The sequence below is a fragment of the Anas acuta genome, unplaced genomic scaffold, assembly GCF_963932015.1.
Source record: "Anas acuta unplaced genomic scaffold, bAnaAcu1.1 SCAFFOLD_50, whole genome shotgun sequence".
In the NCBI taxonomy this organism is placed as follows: domain Eukaryota; kingdom Metazoa; phylum Chordata; class Aves; order Anseriformes; family Anatidae; genus Anas; species Anas acuta.
In genome coordinates this window covers 386,594-407,334 of record NW_027076097.1, presented here as the reverse complement: position 1 = coordinate 407,334, position 20,741 = coordinate 386,594, and the positions used below count along the sequence as shown (strand labels likewise).

The following is a 20,741-nucleotide window of genomic DNA, read 5'->3' as shown; positions in this document are numbered from 1 at the left end:
CCATCGAGTGCCAAACAAAGGCAACTCTGCATTTCCTTCTTAAACACCCGGTTTCTTCAGAAAAACAAAACAAAACAAAACAAAACAAAAACAAAACAAAAAACACAGAACTTCATCCCTCACACGGGATTCCTGAAGTGAGCCTGCAGGGGCTGCCAAAGGCAGCAGCTCCTCAAGCACTGCTCCCACACGGCTCCCTACCACGGGCTCCATCCATCCCCCAGGAGCAAACTTGGTCAAACTAAGCCCCTTTGGAGATATTGTATGGCAGGCCTTACCAAATGCCGAACAAAGGAGAAGATCTAACCCATTTAGGAAACCAATATTTGCAACAACATCTTACAGTTTGGTGCAAGCAACTAGAACAAATCAATGTTTTAGGCACTAGACCTTTTATTTGCCTCCCAAGGGGAAGGATGCACTTTAATCAATATTAGTTGCTGTATGTGTGTAAATGAGGCAGGAGGAATTGAGACTGAGCACGAAAACATTTGAGGAAAGACTACGGTAATAAGGTGATTAGTCTAAGGTGATTACATAAGGTAATTCAAGATGACACCTCCTGGGGTTTTCGAGAATTATGCAACAAAATAACCTTTTGGTTACCCAACTTTTCTTGGCTTAAGCAATCGTTTAGAGGAATCCTGATCTTCTTTTTAAGAGTAGTAGTCTTGACTTGTGTAGTGGTACAATGTGCATTTTGGTGCTGTATGAAGGACTAGATTATGATACCTGGAAGTGTAACTGAAACAAGCACCAAGTCAAAACTGGTAAGAATTTAATGAAAACTTTTAATCAAGAAGGATTGTAATAAGCCAAAGAATTTTCTTAGGCTCAAGAAAAGGGGGGACTTGAGACAGGGAACAAGATAAAGACTGGTGATTCCTAGGTCTGAGCTAGCACCATTGTATGTTAAGCACCCGAAAGACGAGGAAGTAAAAGACTGTGTCTTTTACTTTCCGCTGGCTCTTTGCTTGTAATACAAGCTTCACCATTCTAACTTGCAATTTAGGCAATCTTAAAACAACTGAACCATGACAGTAAAATATGAAATTCTTCGTATTTTCAAAAGTAGTCTGCAATTTCATTAGCAGAACACACAAAACATAGTCTTTGAATGTGACTTTAATGTACACAGGGATTTTTGTTATTTTTAAAGCTCATCACTTTTTTATTACATTGTATTATGCCCCAAAATATATTCAGAGGAAAGATAACTAAAGGTAATTATACAAAAATACTGAGCGCTTCTTACAAACGTTACAAACATATGGATTTGAAAAAGTTAGAAATTCACAGGGACATTCACCCTTCTACATTTCGCTACAGTTTGGCTGCGATGGATGTTTCCTCACAGCAAAACATGTCCTGGACTACATGCTTCTTTGTGTATTAGACACAGAATAATCTTCCCCATGCTCATTTACAGTCCAACCTGTGCAATATTCATGTTCACACCGCCACAGCATACTTTCGAGTAATGAACCTCTAGGCTTATTATCCTGCCTGGAGAGCTAAACCTCAATTCACTCTGGTAGCAACAGATGCATATGTGACCAGCATCTACGTGTTACAAAGACATGGCACTACCTCAAGTGTGACGAAATAGAACCATCAATTAAGAGGAAGAATGAGTCACGCTGAGCCTTAAGACGAAACACGGGGCCAAGAAGGCTGCACTGTGCGTGTGAAGTGGTGGTGGTGGCAGTGTGAGGTGTAAGACAACCAAGATAATGACAATGATTAAACCATTTTTGCTTCTACGCTAGAACTACTTCATTTTAAGTTTGAGTTGTGGTTAGTAGGACCTGGAACAATCAAAAAAACTTTTCATAGTTGTTTGTTGGTCCTTTTTTTTTTTTTTTTTTTTTTGGTCAAAGCATAGATCACATTAGGAAGCTTATCTTCTTACTACAAATATCTAGGTCTTTTAACCTTAATAAAGAATGATTTTAGTTAACTGGAAGTATGGACCTCTTCATTGACAATCTTCCAAGAAATAACTTCTATGAAATCAAGTGCTGGCAGCAAAATCAAGTTGATTGTTTAAAATACTGGCATCTAAAAGCATAGCATATTACACATTTGTTAATTATAATGCCATTCAGAGTCTTTCAGATCATAAAATACCGTTTTCTCAACCACAACAGTGTGAGACTGTAGCTTCTGAAATTATGCTCGAATCCACAGAAAACCAAACACGAATTTAGAACAGTGTTATACCACTGCCTCTATTACAAACTGATGTTGTCTCTCCTTTGCAAGTGTGGGGAGATGTAGTACCTTCCTGGATAAGAGTTAGTTCAGTAAAAATATGAGTTTTATGTCTATCTGATATACTTCTGTCTGTTTGCTACCCCTCAAATGATCTACTGACAAACACAAAAGCATTTTAAGATCATGTACTTACATTTAGTAGGTGCCATTAGTTGATGGGGTGACTCTCCAAAAAAGCCCTTCAATTTCTTCTTCAGCTCTCTGCTGGTTTTCTCTAGAATAAAAGAAGTCTTTTTCCAGTTGCTGGACTTTTACTTCATACTCTTTCAAGGTTTCTGCAATACCTTCACCATCTTGTTCTAGGGCAAGTAAAACTAGTATGAGAATCAAATCTTCACTTCACTTCTCTGTGCCAAAATCAAGATGCCCAGCTAGAGAATGTCCTGTATTTTGCTGACACTCTGCTTTCAGGGTGTACATTTAAACTAGTATGACAGAGGATCAAAAAGCCCATGCCAACCCCAATTCTCCATTTTAATAGGAGCATTTAGAGGATAAAGATCAATGGGATTGCTATCTTTCACCTTTCCAATGTCAACAAATTGAATATAAAAATGTGACAATTCTGACCGTTTTTTAAAAATGGTCAGCTTTTTTCTTTTATACAAGCACCTTGTGTCTGTTCATCAGCATCCTACACGACATCAGAATTAGTAACAGCCAAAATGTTATCTTTCTACCTCATATCTTCTTTTTTCTTTCATATGAAACACAGTATTTCTCAACAGTGACTAAAGATAATATCTGCTGTACAATTCCCCTTGGAAAACAAACAAGCACCCTTGAAATGATGCAGTATCAACTGTAGTTTTTTCTCATGTTCTCTGTGTTGTAGCGTCAGCTGCCTGTCACACTGCAACTTGATGTGCTCAAGTGCAGATTCCAATTACGTATTATATTTTCCTGGTCTATGACCTTCATCTCCTGTTCTTCAGTCTGCAGTTGTAATTTACGTTCAGACTCTCGCAGGCCAACAATCTAAGACAATCTAATACACTTCTATCAAACCATTTCAACAAATGCTTTTACAGTTCTGCTTAATAGATGAATGGATACAAAAGCAATTGTCTGTATAAGCTGTAAGCTTATACTGGAAACAGATTTGCCTGCTGACACGAGTTCACACTTCAGAATTGAGCTCTGTAGATTTTGATCACATGGACTAGTGGATTTTTTAATGCCCTGTGCAGAACTTAAACTGATACAAGAGTTTTTTTCCTGTTTCTGGAAAACTGCCAATTTGTGTACCACAGACAACTTGTTCACAAAATCACCCAAGGTTCACCCATGGGCAAAGAGAGACACCAAGTCCTAATGCATTTCTTTTTTATGTTTCCAGGTGTCATTACGATTCTTCAGTATATGGTGGTAAGCGCTTGTTTGCAGAAAGATTTTATAATGGATTTGGAAAAAATAAATACTATCCTGAGGTTAATAAAGACTGCAGGTGGGAAGAATTTCAATATGACACCACTGTTTAAATATGTTGCTACTTGAGAAGTTAGCAGCATAAAGCAGTGGAAAGGAGCAAGGAAATTTCCAGAGTTGCAACACCTTTTAAGCTAATGACACCAAAACAAGATACAAACAAGTAATAGAAAAGCATCCTTTTTTATGTTGATGTCAAGATGCAAAATATCCAAATTAACAACAGATGTGAGTAACCTAAGCAGGCTTTCAAGGAAAGTGGATTAAATTGACTTTACTTCTTGACACTATTTCATTTAACTATTTAGCGCAATAACAGGTAATAGGCTAAAATATTGATCATTAGCCAAAGCAAACCTTGTTAAAGTATTTGAAGAGGATAGCTCTGAGCTCATCAGCAGACAAGGAAACTAGTTTTCCTATTGCATTATCCTCACTCTGTGAAAGGATCTGTGAAGAGGATCTAAGCAAGTACTGGCGACTCTGAATACTTTCATTCTTGTAATTAATAGCAGCCTCCAGGGCTTCAATTCCTTCTTCCAGCTGCAAAAGGACATGTTCTTCCTACACAGAAACACAGGAGTGAGATTGTAAAAAAAGTACAAAACAAACCTTTGTGTGCATAAGACATTAACTTCATTCTCAAAGGTGAATCTAAATTGAAGAGCAAGACTAACTAGTAGTAGTACAGAGAATGGAATGGGAAAAATAAGAGGAAGAGTACAAATCTAGAACCTGCTTGGAGCAAGCAGGAAATGTCTTGATATCCCTTCCACAGACCAGAGTTCAAACAAATGGTTCATCACCACAAAAGCCTACATTCTATTCTTCCTCCATTTTCCCCTCCCCACAATTTGATGACTTCTATTACTTTTTCAGTTGAACTAGTTTTCTAATTAGCGATTAATGAACCAATCAGATCTGTAAGCAGTTTGGTGACCATTATCTGTGCAGGAAGGTGGCAGAAATTCATGCCCTGAAGTATTGCAGAAGATTCTGTGGAGTGAAGCAAATAGGATTCTTTCTGGCATGCTATCAGCTCAGTAATAGGCCCCAACTGCTGCTTCTCAAGACCTAAAACAAAACTGTGTATTTGACATCAATTTATTCAATCTTCAACTTAATTATACTGATCAATTCAAGTGTGTAACATCCATAATATGGCTTATTTTCATTGTAACTATATGGAGGCCTTCAGGTGAGGTTTGGTCTTTCACAAAAGCCTATGAAAAAAAAAATCAAGGGACATCACTATTAGAGTACTTCACCTTGTTCTATGTCCTGATAGGAAAATAGCTGCCTAAGATAAATTGATGGACATCCTGTTTCATTATTTCTAATTATAGAATTGTTAGGCCAGCGACATTTGTCCGGACTCTAGCTAAAGTAAGTAAGTTCCTCTGAAAGTATATGTTGTTCCCTGTTATGGAAGTAGTGCCATTATAGCAGTACTTTCATGTCGGCTGTTAACAAAAACACCCAACCTCAGTTCCTTGATTCTCTACTGTCTAATACTGGGAGACATTTTAGGTCATGATTGGAATACTTTATTATACAACATTTCCTAAAACTTTGATGTATCTCAGAGATAGTTACTTACTTCAGCTGACAACACTTTTCAGTTACCCTCTTTCAGTTTCTCATCCACACTATTTCTTCTCCTGAGTAGCTGATCCCTTTCCTTCTGAAGAACCTGAATTTTTTCCAGAATGTCTGTCTTATCTTCAGTAGTGCTGTCCTGAAGCTGCATACCTTTATCACACAATTCCTGGTCCAGCATACTTAAGCGAGTAGACAATTTCATACTATCTTTGTTTAAAGCCTTTAAAAAAAAAAAAAAAGAGAGAGAGAGAGAGAGAGAGAAAGAAATAAGAGGAAGAATGAAAGAAACCGTAAGTATAAAACTCCTTCCCCATAAACATGTACATGAGACTGTCGCATCCTAAAGTGGAAGACCTGTCTACTTCTTGTAAAGGGACGCCATTTAGGCTAAGTAGACAGCTACCATAAAATTTACTATTTAATCAAAAGATGAAAGAAAACAAAGAAAAGCAATGTGCAGTTTTCTACATATCTTACATGAGTTAGTCATTACGGTGACAATGACACTTCAATTTCTGTTTCTCAGTAGCCAAAGTAAATAATACAGAATGTTTCTCTGCCATGTTCTCTACTTTGCAGGCACTGAGCAATTTTTTAGATATCGTTATTTAATGTGCTGCAATAACAGAACTTTGGAAGTCAGATTTTGTTTTGTTGTTAGAATTTCGGGGATATCATGTAAATAAAGGTTATTACATTCTATTATTCATGTTTAAAATGTTCATTTGATCAAGCCACACAATAATGTAATGGCAGCGCTAGAGATACAAGTTGCATGGCTTAAACCTCTTCTGTTATCCGGCTGCCCTCCTCCCATAGTCTTTTCAGGCAGCTCTACAATTGTGTTAAATTTCTTTCTTTCTTTCTTTTTTTTATTTCTTAAATCACCTGGCTAGATCTCAGTTTCTTGATTTCTAGGAGGCTCTTCTCTTGCAATAATGCTTCTTTTTTAGCTACAATGGCTTCTCTTTTCTTTAAATCTTCTTCTAGTTCCGCTAACTGTTGGTGCTGTTGCAGAATTCTTTCCATTTCTTCATCCAGCCATTTCTTTTGCTCTTCTAACTTCTACAATTTAAACAGAGATCCAGAGAGCATTAACGAGGACTATTTGGATCAGAATTTTATGACTATGTTTTTCCTCTTTTAGAGTAACTGATAAAACGTGAGAAATCAACATTTCAATTCTTAACATTAAGTGTTCAACAGAATCCTGATTCAGGATAATACAGAAATAGGACTGACTTAAGGAGAGGCTCAGCAATGTTATATTACTACATCTTATGCAAACAATTTTATCAGATGCTTTTAAGGAAATGTATTATTTTCCTAAAAACAGTTATAGAAATAGATGTCATATATAGAATGACAACAACTAAGTTTGAAAGGTACCACAAGAAATCAGCTAGCCCATCCTCATTGCATGATTCTTGCCCAAGACCAAGATTTGTGGAAAAACACATCGTGATGAGAAACTCTGATGCTGAAAGAAAGAAAAAATGGGAGTTCTGATCCTGCTAGCAGAGTCTATTATAAGTCTCTTCTGAAGCAATGGTTTATCAGTGGGCATATTGCTGGTATGGCTAAGAAGTTGCTTTTATTTCATTTTTTAAATTGATTTTCACCTCTAAAGACTTTGGTTAACTCATGAAACTCTCATGTTCCAATGTCTAGTTCTGAAATCATGCAGGTAGCACTGTTGCACAGGAAACCTACTATTCTAACACTGTCATGAACAACCAAAACCATAGCCATTTGTCATATTTGTCAGATGGGAAAAGAAATAAACAAACAAACCATGCAACATTTATAACAGAGCTCATCAGAATCACCTTCAAACCTACCAGACAACCAAACTCGTTGAATTTCCAGCTATCTGCATTACTACCTTTGACAAGTCATAGAAAAAACAAAGACATTACAGCCCTCTCCTTTCGTTCATTCAAAACCAGTTAAAGAGCTTCTTGACTTGTCTCAGATTTTGCTACAACAAAAAAATAACAATTTAAAAAAAAAACAGGGGAGGGAGGACGGAATACTCTTCTTCCAAACGCTTTACAAAGATGACACGGGGTGAATAAAGACACCTTTCTTTTCAGTGTCCACACAGATTTGGAATAGATTAGCTACCTCTGATTTCTGTAAAGTCCACACCGAGTTATTTTTCTTCTTTTTAAATGCAGCAATCTCTCTGTCTTTAAGAATCTTCTGTTGCTGTTCCATCTTAAGCTGAAGTTCCTCTAAACAAAAACAAACAAACAAAACTCTTTCTGCCTCAGTCAGTGTGTTTTTCAAACACATTTAATGACAGAATCTACACAATCATGAAATCAGAAATATTGAACTAATTTACATGCAAAATTGCAACTCAGGGCTAGACATCACATAATAACATTCAAAAAAATAGCTGAAGAGAAAGGAAGAATGAAGATTTCTGTGAAAATACTTATACACAATTTCTTCAGTGTCAAGTAAGCAATTACTTAAAAGGACAAAATCTGGTAGTATAGTACATTGCCTTTGGGAAAACAAAGGTCAAACTGGTTGATCTTATTCTTTGTCATAAGGAAACAGAAAGAATCCTACTTTAATTTGTAGCTGGTCCCGCTGAAGCTCTGCTTCTAGTTGCTTCTTTTTTTTCACTCTCCTCACGCAGTCTTTTCTCTAGCAGGGTCTGCTGATGCTTCATCTGAGCCACGTTCTGCTCAAGTTCTATTGCTCGTTTTTCACTTTGGTTAGATAGAGAAGCCAGATTCTTAGTGTCTTGCTTCTTCTTCTGTAAGGCCTGAATGTTCACGGAAAATTTCAGCTTAACAACAGGAAAACTTAAAACTAAAACCCGACTCAGGTTAATTCTCTATTTCACTGAGTTAGGACAGTGAGCAAGACTTGCTACATTTTGCCACAACAATCACACATTATCTCTAAGGTCTCTGAGCCTTCGTAAAATCATCAAAGACAGAACTATCTAACTACTTAGTTGTTAAATAGTAGTGGGTATAACTGTGTGAAGGTTCTCATTGGCTACTTCAATCCAACTAGCTTCAATTGTGTGAAGCTGGTGAGAGTTTCACAATCAGAGTGTACGGATTTCAAAGGTGATGCTGAGACAGGAATTTGCAAATCCTAATGGTCATATTGGAAATACCTGCACTTTCAGCTTAGCTGCATCCATCTTCTTTCGGAACTCTCTTTGCAGCTTGGCTTTCTCAGCTCCTTATTCTCCAGCTCCTGAAGCTGCTTTTGAGTTTCGGCCAGTTCCATTTTGGCCTGCTGGGATTCTTGTTCCGGTTTAGTTATCTTCAAAGAATATTGCCTGCTTACACACTCTGCATCCTTACCTTAAAGACATCATATCCAAATAGTTTTAAAACAGCAAGCTAATAATTTGCAATGTATCACTTAAACCTGTAATTGAATCGTTACTTACTTCATCCTGATTAAACCAAAAATTTCTGAGACATTTTCCAAACCTAAACAAACAGCTCCCTTATAACACTGAAATATAGATGAACAAAGGAATCTTAAATCTGAACTCTTCATAAATCATCTGATGTCACCAAAGAAAGTAACACCTGAGTGCCACATCAAGTGAAAATTTTCTGCCTACTGCAGTCCTTGACAAAATAGCTTGCCTGTATTATTATGTTTTTTGTTGTTTGTTTGTATGTTTGTTTCTTTGTTCCCCAGAAGAATATGCTACATATTTCTCAGCTTTCAACTTGGTAATCAGCAAAAAACTCTCGATTGTGTTTCTACTGATTTGCCCTGTTCGGGCAATCTGATTTGCTGTGTTTGGGATTCCGTGAGTACTGTTACTGGGGGCGCACAATGTTTCTCAATGCCAAAAGACTGCCTCAGGAGAATATGTACACACTAGAAGAGTGTGATTGAAACAGGTAAGCACAGATCTTTAGGGTCATCACAATGATAAGTTTCTGGCAAGCATATATATATCAGGACAGGTGTGTAATGATATAGGCTAACAGGGACACTGACCTTTTCCCTCATCCACTTCTGACTCCTGCTTCTCTACTGCTATGATGGCAATGCAAGCATTCCCAGCACAGTGTCGTATCTTCTCTCCTATCCCAGACACTGGGTGACAAACACATGTCCATGAAGAGATCAGTTGCACTAAGCATACATGAAAAATTACACTATAGGTGGACAAACACAATAAGCTACAAAACACAAAAAAATATTTAACAAACAAATCTGCAGATCACAGCTGAGTAGGACACAATAAAAATTTGCAGCCTTCAATGCACTCATAGCAAGTAATTCATAGAAGTTAGGAAACTGTAAGTTACCAGAAGTATTCCCGCAGAAGAAAATTACCCAAAAACTAAGATATGCAGGTCTTCAGAAGTTTTGTGTCTTTTTTCTTGCTTATTTCTGAATGTCTTCATTTCAATTTTTCAGTCACTTACCTGTTCTTACTAATTCCTTAATAAGTTCTTCTTTCATTTTGATGTTAAGTGCAAGTTCTCCCATTTTTTGCTTGGCCTCAGTGAGTCTCAACTCTGAATTCTTTAACTTCTGCATGTTAAAAACATGACTTTTCTGGAGGCAGTCGATTTCTTCACCTTGAAAGAAAACAAAGCAATGTGGAAACCAAAAAAAAAAGGAATAAAAATGGAATAAAAGGAATACACTCTTTAGCCAAAAGACAGTGATCTGAAATATAGTATGTATAGAATTCTTACAGATGAAGCGAAAGAGCCAAAAGGAGAGAGTATTGCAAAGAGTCTTTTCCCTGCCATCTAAATACGGAAATGACAGCATGCATTAGCATTTAAAGAATGCTAATGAATGCTAATCTGAGAGAGAAAAAACATATTTAATTTAAGCATTTTCAGTGCATCTCTGATGAAATAATAGCATGTTTCCTTTTCTTGAACTAGTACTAGATTTGTAGGTCAAGTGCTTTCTCGCTAGTAAGTAGTACTCAAACATTAAGGTCACTGATGTCAATTTCAGAAAAGGGAAAAGGAAAATAATTAAAAAATAAATTTATGTTGAGCTATAATGAAAAAAGTATTTGTAGCAAATAAAGACATTTTGATGAGAAAAATAATTACATGTGATAAAGACATTATTGCATATTCTAGTACTATATCTAACACAATTTACTCTCATGACTTCCATTTTACCTGTGGCTGTATCAGTCTGTGGCACAGATTTGTCACATAAGCTGGACTTGTCAACTTGACATTTCATGTCACTTTGCTCAAAGGGAAAGCACAGAGAAGCCTGTTTTCGTGTCCATTTTTGGTTTATTGAATGCCTAAGAAAGAATGGAAAACATGATACATTCTAAACACAAAGGGATTTTTTTTTCTTTTAACTTTATATAAAGTACATGATATTAAAGAGAAGAGTGCCAAACTGAGAAAGCTTACATAAGCATTTGCACCTTCTTCTTCCCATGCTTGATCTTGTTGGATGATGTCCCCAAAACAAAGATCATGCAATCTTTATCGCATCAAAAAAACGTGGTTTTTAAACTAGTTTCATAATATGCCTAGTTGGTCCTGCAAATTTATTTTAAGTAGTATCACAAATGGCCTCACATTACAGTAGGATTAGGCAGTAATATTGTATTTGCTATATATTTATCTGTAACAAAAGTTAAAGAAAAAATTACCTAAATGAGAAAAAAAAAAAAAAATTACTTTTGACTGTCTGTATTTTCTTTCTCTTCATCACTCTGATAGAGAGGTGGCAGTGAAGGACTTCATCTTGATCTTCTATGTAGTTCAGTATCATCTGGCTACGAGCACGGAATCCTGCCATCATCCGAGCCAGGGAAAAAGCAGGGGGACTGGTATACACCTGCCAAAAAGCACCAAAAAAACACTTGGAATAGTTCAGTAATTCTTTATTGATATTCCAATAGTATTTCAGTTTAAAAGTCTTTCACTACCTGACCTTGTATGCAGAATTGCAGGTGTTTAAATAATATTTCTGAGTACCTGTGTACCAGAAGGTTTTGCAAGAGAAGGTTCTGCTTAGAACACTTGTCCCAAGTGCAAAAGAAGGTACTGTTACCAACTTATTACCCAAAATGTTCAGTTTATCAGTACAGAATAATCATTCATTTTGGTAATGCTTCCTATCTGAACTGTTAAACATTGCACAAAAAGATCACTAAAGACTACAGCTTTATGACTGTGATAAATTCTGTGTTTTAAGTCAATTTGTATGGGGCTTTGAGCAACCTGATCTAGTGAAAGGTGTCTCTGTCCATGGCAGAGTTGGACTAGATGATTTTTAAAGGTCCCTTCAAACTCCAGCCATTCTGGGATTCAAAATGTAAGCCCATAGATTTTGGACAACTGGGACATAGCGTGTGTTGCAAGACATTCAAAAGTAATTTTTCAGTCTTCCATGCTAAAATGCTTCAAAGCTAAACAGCAGCTGACAATAGGTCACCATAATTTGTCACGCCAAACTGAATTATTGAACGATAACTGTTAAAAAAAATGTAATGCTTAGGTAGACCTTACCTTTCGTGTCTCTGTCCCTGAAGATGGGTAAAGCGAGTGTAGCAGACTCTTTGTGAGTGGGACACTGTATGGCCTTCTTGCAGATGCCGTAACAGCAGGCCCATCTCCACAAGCACTTGAGAAGTCCCAAGTTTTCACAACCATAAACTTCTCTAATTTTTCTTTTAGCTGATCAATAAGGATTTGCTGTTCCACCATTTTTTCATTCTCATATGAAAAAAACAAAAACAAAAACGGTTGCTGATCATCAGGTTTGCATCATACCTTTCTAAATTCATTATAAAGGTCAGTCTTCTTGTATATCATTCACTAACTCTAAATTCTTCTGCAGTGCACAGGCAAATTCTGCAACAAACTGAAAATTCTCTGGCATGACAGGTAGAATCTTACCTCTCCCCAAACTCCAATCATTTTTTTTGAGACATTTTTGTCTCTAAAGGACCTGTCCTATATAAATTATGTCAGCTAGATTTAGACATCTAGTGAGAAGTAGATGACATATTTATCAGCCCTTGCTTGCCTTATTTGTGTGTTCATGGATAAATAAAACGGTAATTCAAGAAAAATGTTCAAATGAAGCACATGGTCTGAGTTTAAAGAATGAAATGTACATACATGTAGGCTTCCTCTTCCTCTTGGAGTGGTCCAACTTGAAAGATTATTTTTATTAATTAACATTCATAAAATTGTACGTGACCCCAGGATCCCCTGTATCAACCGTTACTTTCTTTTCTACCCAGCCTCAAATTTGTCGGTAATGCTAGTTTGAAGAACTTACTTGCCTTTCCTACAGCAATCTCTGTGCATTGTTCAAAATTACATATCTTCACTGAACTGATTTATCCATAAGGCCAAGACCATACAATTTTCAGTCTTCTCTGTTCCTTTCAGAATACATCGAAAATCTTGCCTACCAACAGGAAATTTGAATAACAGCTAGAGATAGTTAACTAAAGTATGCATTCTCCTACTTTGAATCATATATTTTTTATTTATTCTTTTTTTCTCATCTTCTTAGACTGCAAGTCCTTTCCCCATACATAGACAATGCCCCACAAATTGACATTTTGTTGGAATACAATACATAATATTTCTGTGTCATAGCAAAAAGAATATATATGTCAATACCATACATTTTATGATTGTGGAAGTAGTAATGGGCAACTCCACCTTACAACTTTTTTATTTTTTTAATCCCTATAAGACTCTGTCCCTTATGCCCTTGTACATACAACCCCATAGTGCATAACCTGTTACATAAATACATGGGTACAAACATTTACATGCTACTTTTACAGTTCTTATTCTGTCATGTATCATTGAAATGACACTTTCCTGTGCATACAACTTTAAGCCATTTGACACAAGCATTTGATTTGATTATTATACTGATTTTTCTGTTTTTAAGTAAAAGTGAGAGCTGCGATCTTTTGCCTACAGTACAACTGTTTCTGTTCATAACATCTGCCTCGTATCCTCCATAGGATACAATTATAAGCATAATCGTATATAAGCATCTATGTGTATTAGAAGCATGGATTGTTTTAGTCTAATAAGCTGACAATATGCAGTATGGGTTAAAAAGGGAAAACACACAAAAAAAGCCTATCCAGAAATGACAGAACAGAAAAAAAGTTACAGAGGGAAGGAAAAGATGGTGACCAGTGTACTTACCTTTCATTCATTGACTCTCCCCAAGCCATCAGCAAAGAAGAGGAAAAAGGAGGAAAAGGAGGAAAAGGAGAATAAGGAGGAAAAGGAGAATAAGGAAAAAAAAGGAGAAAAAGGAGAAGAGTACTAACTAGCCATGTTTATGCTGTTCTCTTTAAAAAAGGTCAGATCTATCATCCTATAAAGTCAGATCTATCAACTATCCTATATATGGTCTCCTGGATCTTGAAATGCTATTCACTTACTACCCATTACAATTTCATTAGCATATACAAGATCTAGAGAGGGAAGGAGGCAAGCAGTGTTTCCACTGTGTCACTCAGCTTCTTGTAATAGTAAACTCTCAGAATACTAGGATGAAATTCTGTCTTAAAAAGTCAAAAGTCAACAATACTTTACTCTCACACTGAATAAAGATATAACAAAGCATGTTTCTACACAGCCTTTCAATTAAAGCATTCTGTAGGAACTTGATGGTCTTTTTGAGATTCTAAACAATCTTTTAAAGCCTTTCAAGTCCTAAATCATGAATCGTCCTGAAACAACTTAGCAACAACACAGATCTGGAGGAAGGCAGGAAGCAAAGAGAGGGTGAATGAACCACTTAATATCATACAGGAAGGCTGTGGCACAGTTAGGCTGATACACAAACTTCAGGAATCACAGTACTGTGATTCACCCACTAGATGATCTCAGCTCATTAGGGAATACAGCTCTAATTCAAACAAGGTGCTTGTAAGACTGGTAGGTGTTTACATCCAAAAAAATTCTGAAGGATCTGTCTTGAAATCATGAGTACATTCCTATGGTGGACGGATGGTTTGATATAGATATATGTAATATATGCCAGAGGAAAAATACCTGTAATCTATGTCTTTCTTCAGCCTTCTTTAAAGATTCCAGTTGCTCTTCATTTTCCTGTATTAATGTCTTTATCTGATTCTGCAATATCTTCAATTCATGATCCTTCTGGCTGAATACTTCTTCATCCATAGCTAGAGCCTGCTAGATAATAAAAGGAAAATTCAGCCAGTGGAAAAGCAGGCATTGTTATTCTTGACGTTGGAAAATTAAATACATACATATATTTATTTGTTGTTCAAAGATGTGAGTGGAACTGCAAAGTTGTGACGTATATATGGCAAATTCTCCCACCATGGAATCACAGAACAGCTGAGGCTGGAAAGGACCTCTGGAGGTCACCTGGTTTAACCCCTGGCTCAAGCAAGGCCACCTTGAGCAGGTTGCCCAGGACCATGTCCAGGTGGCTTTTGCAGGTCTCAGAGGATGACTCCACTTCTTTGGGCAACTTGTTCCAGTGCACAGCCACGGCCACCACACAGTACACAAGTGCTTCCAGATGTTTGCCTAGAAGCTCTTGTGTTCCAGTATATGCCCACTGCCTTTTGTCCTGGCTGCACGTTCACTGCACCTTCCCTTCAGGTATTTGTAAGACATTGCTAAAATCCCCCACTGAGCCTCCTCTTCTCCAAACTGAACAGTCCCATCTCTCTCAGCCTTTCCTCATTGGAGAGGTGCTCCAGTCCCTTAAGCATCTTTGTGGCCCTCTGCTGCACTTTTTCCATTATGTCCCTGAATCTCTTGCATGGGGGAGCCCGGAACTGAACAGAATCAAGCAGAATGCAGTAGAGAAGTTGGAAAGGACCTACAAAGATCATCAAGTCCAACTGGCTGACCACTTCAGGACTAACCTAAAGTTACAGCATGTTATTGCGGGCAGTGCCCAAACGCCTCCTGAATACTGACAGGCATGGGGCACCAAACAGCTCGCTAGGAAGCCGGTGCCAGTGTCTGACCATCCTCATGGTACAGAAATTTTCCCTGATGTCCAGCGTGAACTGGACATCCCCCACAGCTTTGTGCCATTCCCATGCATTCTTCCCTCAGTTACCAGCAGCACAGACCAGCACCTTCCCTCCTCAGCAAGTTGCTGAGAGCCATGAGGTCGCCTCTTGGCCTCCTATTCTTCAGACTGGACAACACAAGTGTTCTCAGTCTCTCCTCATAGGACCTGCCTTCCAGCCCTTCTACCAGCTTTGTTGCCTTCCTCTTCACACTTTCAATTATCTTCACATCCTTTTTTCAACTGGGGTGCCCCTGAGCACACGATACTCAAGGTGAGGCCACATCAATGCTAAATATGGTGGGAGAATCACCTCTTTTGACTGGCTGCCTATGCTGTGTATAATGCACCACAAAATACAGTTTGCAACTGCAGCTGGACACACTACTCCAGCTGTGGCCTCACTGAGCGGAAGGATCACATCTGTTGACCTGTTAGTGACACTTTGCCTAGTGCAGCCAACAAAACCACTAGCCTTCTTAGGAGGAAGGGCACATGGCTGACTCATGTTCAACTTGGTGGCCACCAGGACGCCCAGCTCCTTTTCTGCAGGGCTGCTTTCCAGCAGGGTGGCCCCCGGCATGCACTAGTGCCTGCAGTTGTTCCTCTTCAGGTGCAGGACTCTGAACTTGCCCTTGCTGAACTTCATGAGGTTCTTGTCAGCCCACCTTTCTAGGCTGTCAAGGTCCCTGTGGCTATGGCAGCATGGCCCTCTGGGGAATCAGCTGCTCCCTTCAAAAGTGGTTTCCACCAGTCGTTTCTTTACTTCTGTTTCTCATCTATTGATTTTGTTTTGACAAGTTTCTTTCTCCCAAAGGAAATAATGGACCCATAACCAACACTACCTTACAAAGTGGGTATTTAAATCCAATTACTTTCTTCGGTGTGCTGTGAGATTTGGCTGTAAAATCTCAGCATCAATCATAATATTAATACACTTCTCAAACAAAAAAATAAGGATGGCCCTCCTCATTTTTCATCTCAAAGAAGAGCCTAAAGATTAAAGAAATTATAATGTTATTTTTTTTCAGATGTTTTTCTGGGTAAGTGATCCAATAGTGATTGAAGGTTACTTCCAAATGTAGTTGGCCTTCCAGAAAACCTTTAGGAGCCAAATGCAAAGTATAGACACACTATGTCTTACTATTCTAAAGACAGATACTTCTGTACAACTCTATCTTTTCTGTACAACCTATATCTTTCAAGTAAATACAACTCTTAAGAGCTGCTCAAGAGCCTTTATTGCCCTGTTTATTTTAGCATCTCCCTAACCATCTCCTCCGAGCTGTGGATGGCATGCTTACCTGGGTATCTTTCAGTTTTGTCGTGGTTTAACCCGGCCGGCAGCTAAACACCACGCAGCCGTTCGCTCACCCTCCCCCCTCCCTCTCCGGGACGGGGGAGAGAAATGGAAAGTGAAGCCCGTGAGTTGAGATAAAGACAGTTTAATAAGACAGGAAAATAATAATAACAATAATAACAATAATAATAATATGGTGATAATAGGGAAATAATAATAATATATACAAACAAGTGATGCACAATGCAATTGCTCACCACTCGCTGACCGATGCCCAGCCTAACCCCGAGCAGTCCGGCCCCCTCCCCCCCGGCTAGCCACCCCTATATATTGTTTAGCATGACGTCAGATGGTATGGAATACCCCTTTGGCTAGTTTGGGTCACCTGTCCTGGGTCTGTCCCCTCCCAGCTCTTACTGCACCCCCAGCCTGCCCGTTGGCAGGACAGAGCAAAAGGCTGAGATGTCCTTGGCTTAGTATAAGCACTGCTCTGCAACAATTAAAGCATCGGGGTGTTATCAGTACTCTTCTCATCCTAAGCCAAAACACCGCATTCCACCAGCTACTAGGAAGAAAATTAATTCTGTGCTAACTGAAACCAGGACATCTATCCACCCCTTATTCCATACCATTTATGTCATGCTCAGGTTACACTCTTTTCCATACATTCTAATTAGTCACCTATAGTAATCATGGTAGTGATAACATACAGTGTAATATACTAATTAACATGGTACAATTCAGTTCATGGGCTATTCTCACCCAGTATTAAGTCTCCTTGAGGTACACACCGCACCTCTCCGTTCTTTTGCATCACCCACCAAGTGTATCCAGCTCTTACCCAGCTCTTACACTGTTTTGAACCTGGGAAGCAGAGCTTTACAATAAGCCAGAGAAAAAAAATGAAGAATAAATAACAGAGCTGTAATTTAGGATGATGAGAACCAAGAAAAGCCAGAATTTGTGTATGCGATTGCGAGGTAACAATCTACAGGCTTACCAGAATTCAGTGTGAAAAATGAAAATAGGTTGATTTTATAAAATTCTAGCTTGTTGGAACTCTATCTCCTCCTCCTACAAGACAGACACATTAGCTTTCCTGATTTGTTCATAGGTACCTAAACAATCAACTTAGAAAGAAATACCTGGCAGTTCTTTAGTTCTCTCCTCAGCTGAAGAATTGTGATATGATGGGGCTCTTGCATGGTGCCAGTTCCACTGTCAATTTGCTGCACGGTGAGAGCTTCCTGCTTTTTAAGCTAACATCATCATTCAAATCAACCAGGAATGGGAAGGCTTCGTCCAAACAGTTTCTGTAGCTGAAGCACTGAACTTGAAGCTGGGTGAGCTGTTCTTCTAGCAAACTGATTCAGGTTCTTTCTTGATTTAAGTCATGTCAACACTGATTACCAACTTGTTGGTTCTGCAAAGCTTCTCAGAGCAATCTGATTTCAAGTTCCATTTCATCAATCCGGTCTTGATCAGGGTTGTAGTTGACAACTGGTTTATTTCTAATGTTTTTGGCTCTGTTTGCATATTTGAGCGAATTTACAGATTCATCAAAGTCTGATGAGGATGGACTTATACATGTTATCATGACAGTCTTGGCGTTCCCTCCTAGGGAGTCTTTCAGAATGCGAGTGATTTTAGCATCCCTGTATGGAATATGTACGCTTTTCCTTTTTGGGTCTCCAAGAGCACTGATGACATTTCCCAAGGCCAACAAACCACTATTGATTTGAATTGATTCTTTGAATCCTTCACTGGTATTTCCAGTCTTTGTCACCCTCTCTGATCCTGCCAAATCCACAAAATGGAACTTTGAAGCAATCATCTGGACTGATTTCCAAGATGAATCCTGTGGATCACTATTTTTTTTGAGACTCTGCAGATTGTTTCTGACAAATACTGATAGTAAAAATGGCATGTGATCGACTAGAGTGTTCGTTCATTTGTGTTGTGCCTGCGTGACGAGCTGCATTGCCACTTTCCAACAGGCTCATCACTTCATCTGCACATTCTACTAGGAATTCCTTAGCACCAACAATCACTTCAAACACCAAAAGAAAATCAGAATAATTACATTAATTTTAAACTTTTCAGTAAAAGTTTACTGCAATTATGAAGAGTCAATCTATAAACACAAATCACAGAAGCATACCAGCCTGCATTATTATAAGGTCGTAGCACATAGCTAAATAAAATAAAACAGTATGTGGAAAGCATGAAGTACAACACATCTGAAACCTGCAGAAATAGAATATATGGGTGTATTTTGTCACACCATTTGAAACAGTATTGTAAACAGAATACACAGAATACACTTAGGTGTTTACACATCGTCTTATGCAATTTGCAACCTAGTGCTATCTAGAAAAAAAGTATGAGCAAACCTAGCTCAAAGCTTACTTTGTCAGTTAAAAAAAAAAAAAAGACAGAAATTTTGAAAGTTTGTAGTAAAAGTGACTCCCAGCCTATGTTAAGAACATAGTTCTTAGTGGAATGGAAGCAGATATTTACAGCATAAGTAGCTTAACAAATATAACTTTGAAGTGAGAAGCAAAGGCTTAATCTTAAAGCATTCATTCAACTGAATAATCATGCACAATTGTGTTTCTATGCTGAATTTGCAGAAACAGTAACAGTACTACCTTACCACCTGATGCTGCTTCTGGAGGAACATTGATATTGTTCATAGGAATCTCAAATGAAGGCTGCTTCAGATCAGCTAAACTGAATTGATATTTTGAAAACGTGACTTCGTCTAGTATTAGTCATCGGTAAGCTCTCTTTTCAAGAGATGGAAACAATAATTTGTGCACACAACAGAAATCAAATGCACAAAGTTCTAGAGCTGAAATCCTACCTGTATTTCCCTTTTCATCTTCTCAGATATGTAAATCTTTCACAGAGGTCTCCAACTCCAATAAATCTCAAAGTTCTTCCTCGTAAACCTCTATATAAGATACCTTCACTCGGAAATTGATGTTATGGTTTTCAGAAATATGCTGAAATAACTCCTGAATAGCCCGTGGGATTATGCCTTTTTCATCCTCTGAAAATGATGCTAAAATATAAACACAGATGTCACAGATACTTGCAGTCATTCTGTCACACAAATTACAAAGACTAAAACTAAAGAGAAGTCTGCGAGGTTTATCACTCAATATAATAAGGAATAGGAAGAGCTCAGTTTTCCCAAGTTTTCATGTAAAGATTTGCTTTTCTGTTGATCAGAAATGCATGGAAATGATACAGAACTTTACTACTTTCTGCGGGTACGAGACTACAAGAAAATTAAATTAGTAAAAAATCACGCTAGAAGAAAAAAATATTTTGAACTTGCTAATGAATTAATGATAAAACTTCAAATCCTTTATGCAAAAAGAACGAATACATAATTTTCAGGGTTTCAAATTCAGAATCAAGGACCAAGAAAAATCCAGGTAGTCTTCTAATTCCTGCTACTCCACTTCTTCTCTCTTATTCAGCAGAACAGACAAACAAATTGTGACTTCTCGATACGGAAGGGAAGATAACCAGAGCTGGTGATACAGGATTTCAGGGAAAGTCAGAAAGCAAAATTGTATACATGCAGAAGCTGAAGAATTCTTCTGCGAACTAATACAGAAAAATAGTAGTTTCCAGTCTCAGGTGTTTGAGAAACACTGACTTGGAAATACCAAGTAAGTCGAATAGTAGAGTTTCAGATATCTGCCTTTAAAAAAGCAAAATTTGAATTCCACATAAAGTTCAACAAGGCCAATATGCAAGGTTCTGCACTTGTGCTGGAACAGTTCCAAGCACAACTACAGTCTGGACAGAAAACAGATTGAGAGCAGCCTTGAGGAGAAAGACCTGGCGGTGTTGGATGATGAGAATCTCCACCTGAGCCAGCAATGTGTGCTTCCAGCCCAGAAAGCCAACCATATCCTGGGCTGCATCAAAAGCAGCATGGCCAGCAGGGGGAGGGAAGTGATTGTCCCCCTCTGCTCTGCTGTCGTGAGACCCCACCTGGAGCTCTGGGTCCCCCAGCACGAGGACGTGGAAGTATTTGAGAGAGTCCAGGAGGGCCACAGGGATACTTAGA

At 38.2% G+C, this 20,741-nt stretch overlaps 1 pseudogene; it reads right to left on the bottom strand.

The window, feature by feature from the left end:
- Positions 1-1,107: 1,107 nt before the first annotated feature.
- Positions 1,108-20,741, bottom strand: part of LOC137848951 (kinesin-like protein KIF27) — a 118,195-nt pseudogene continuing 98,561 nt past the window's right edge.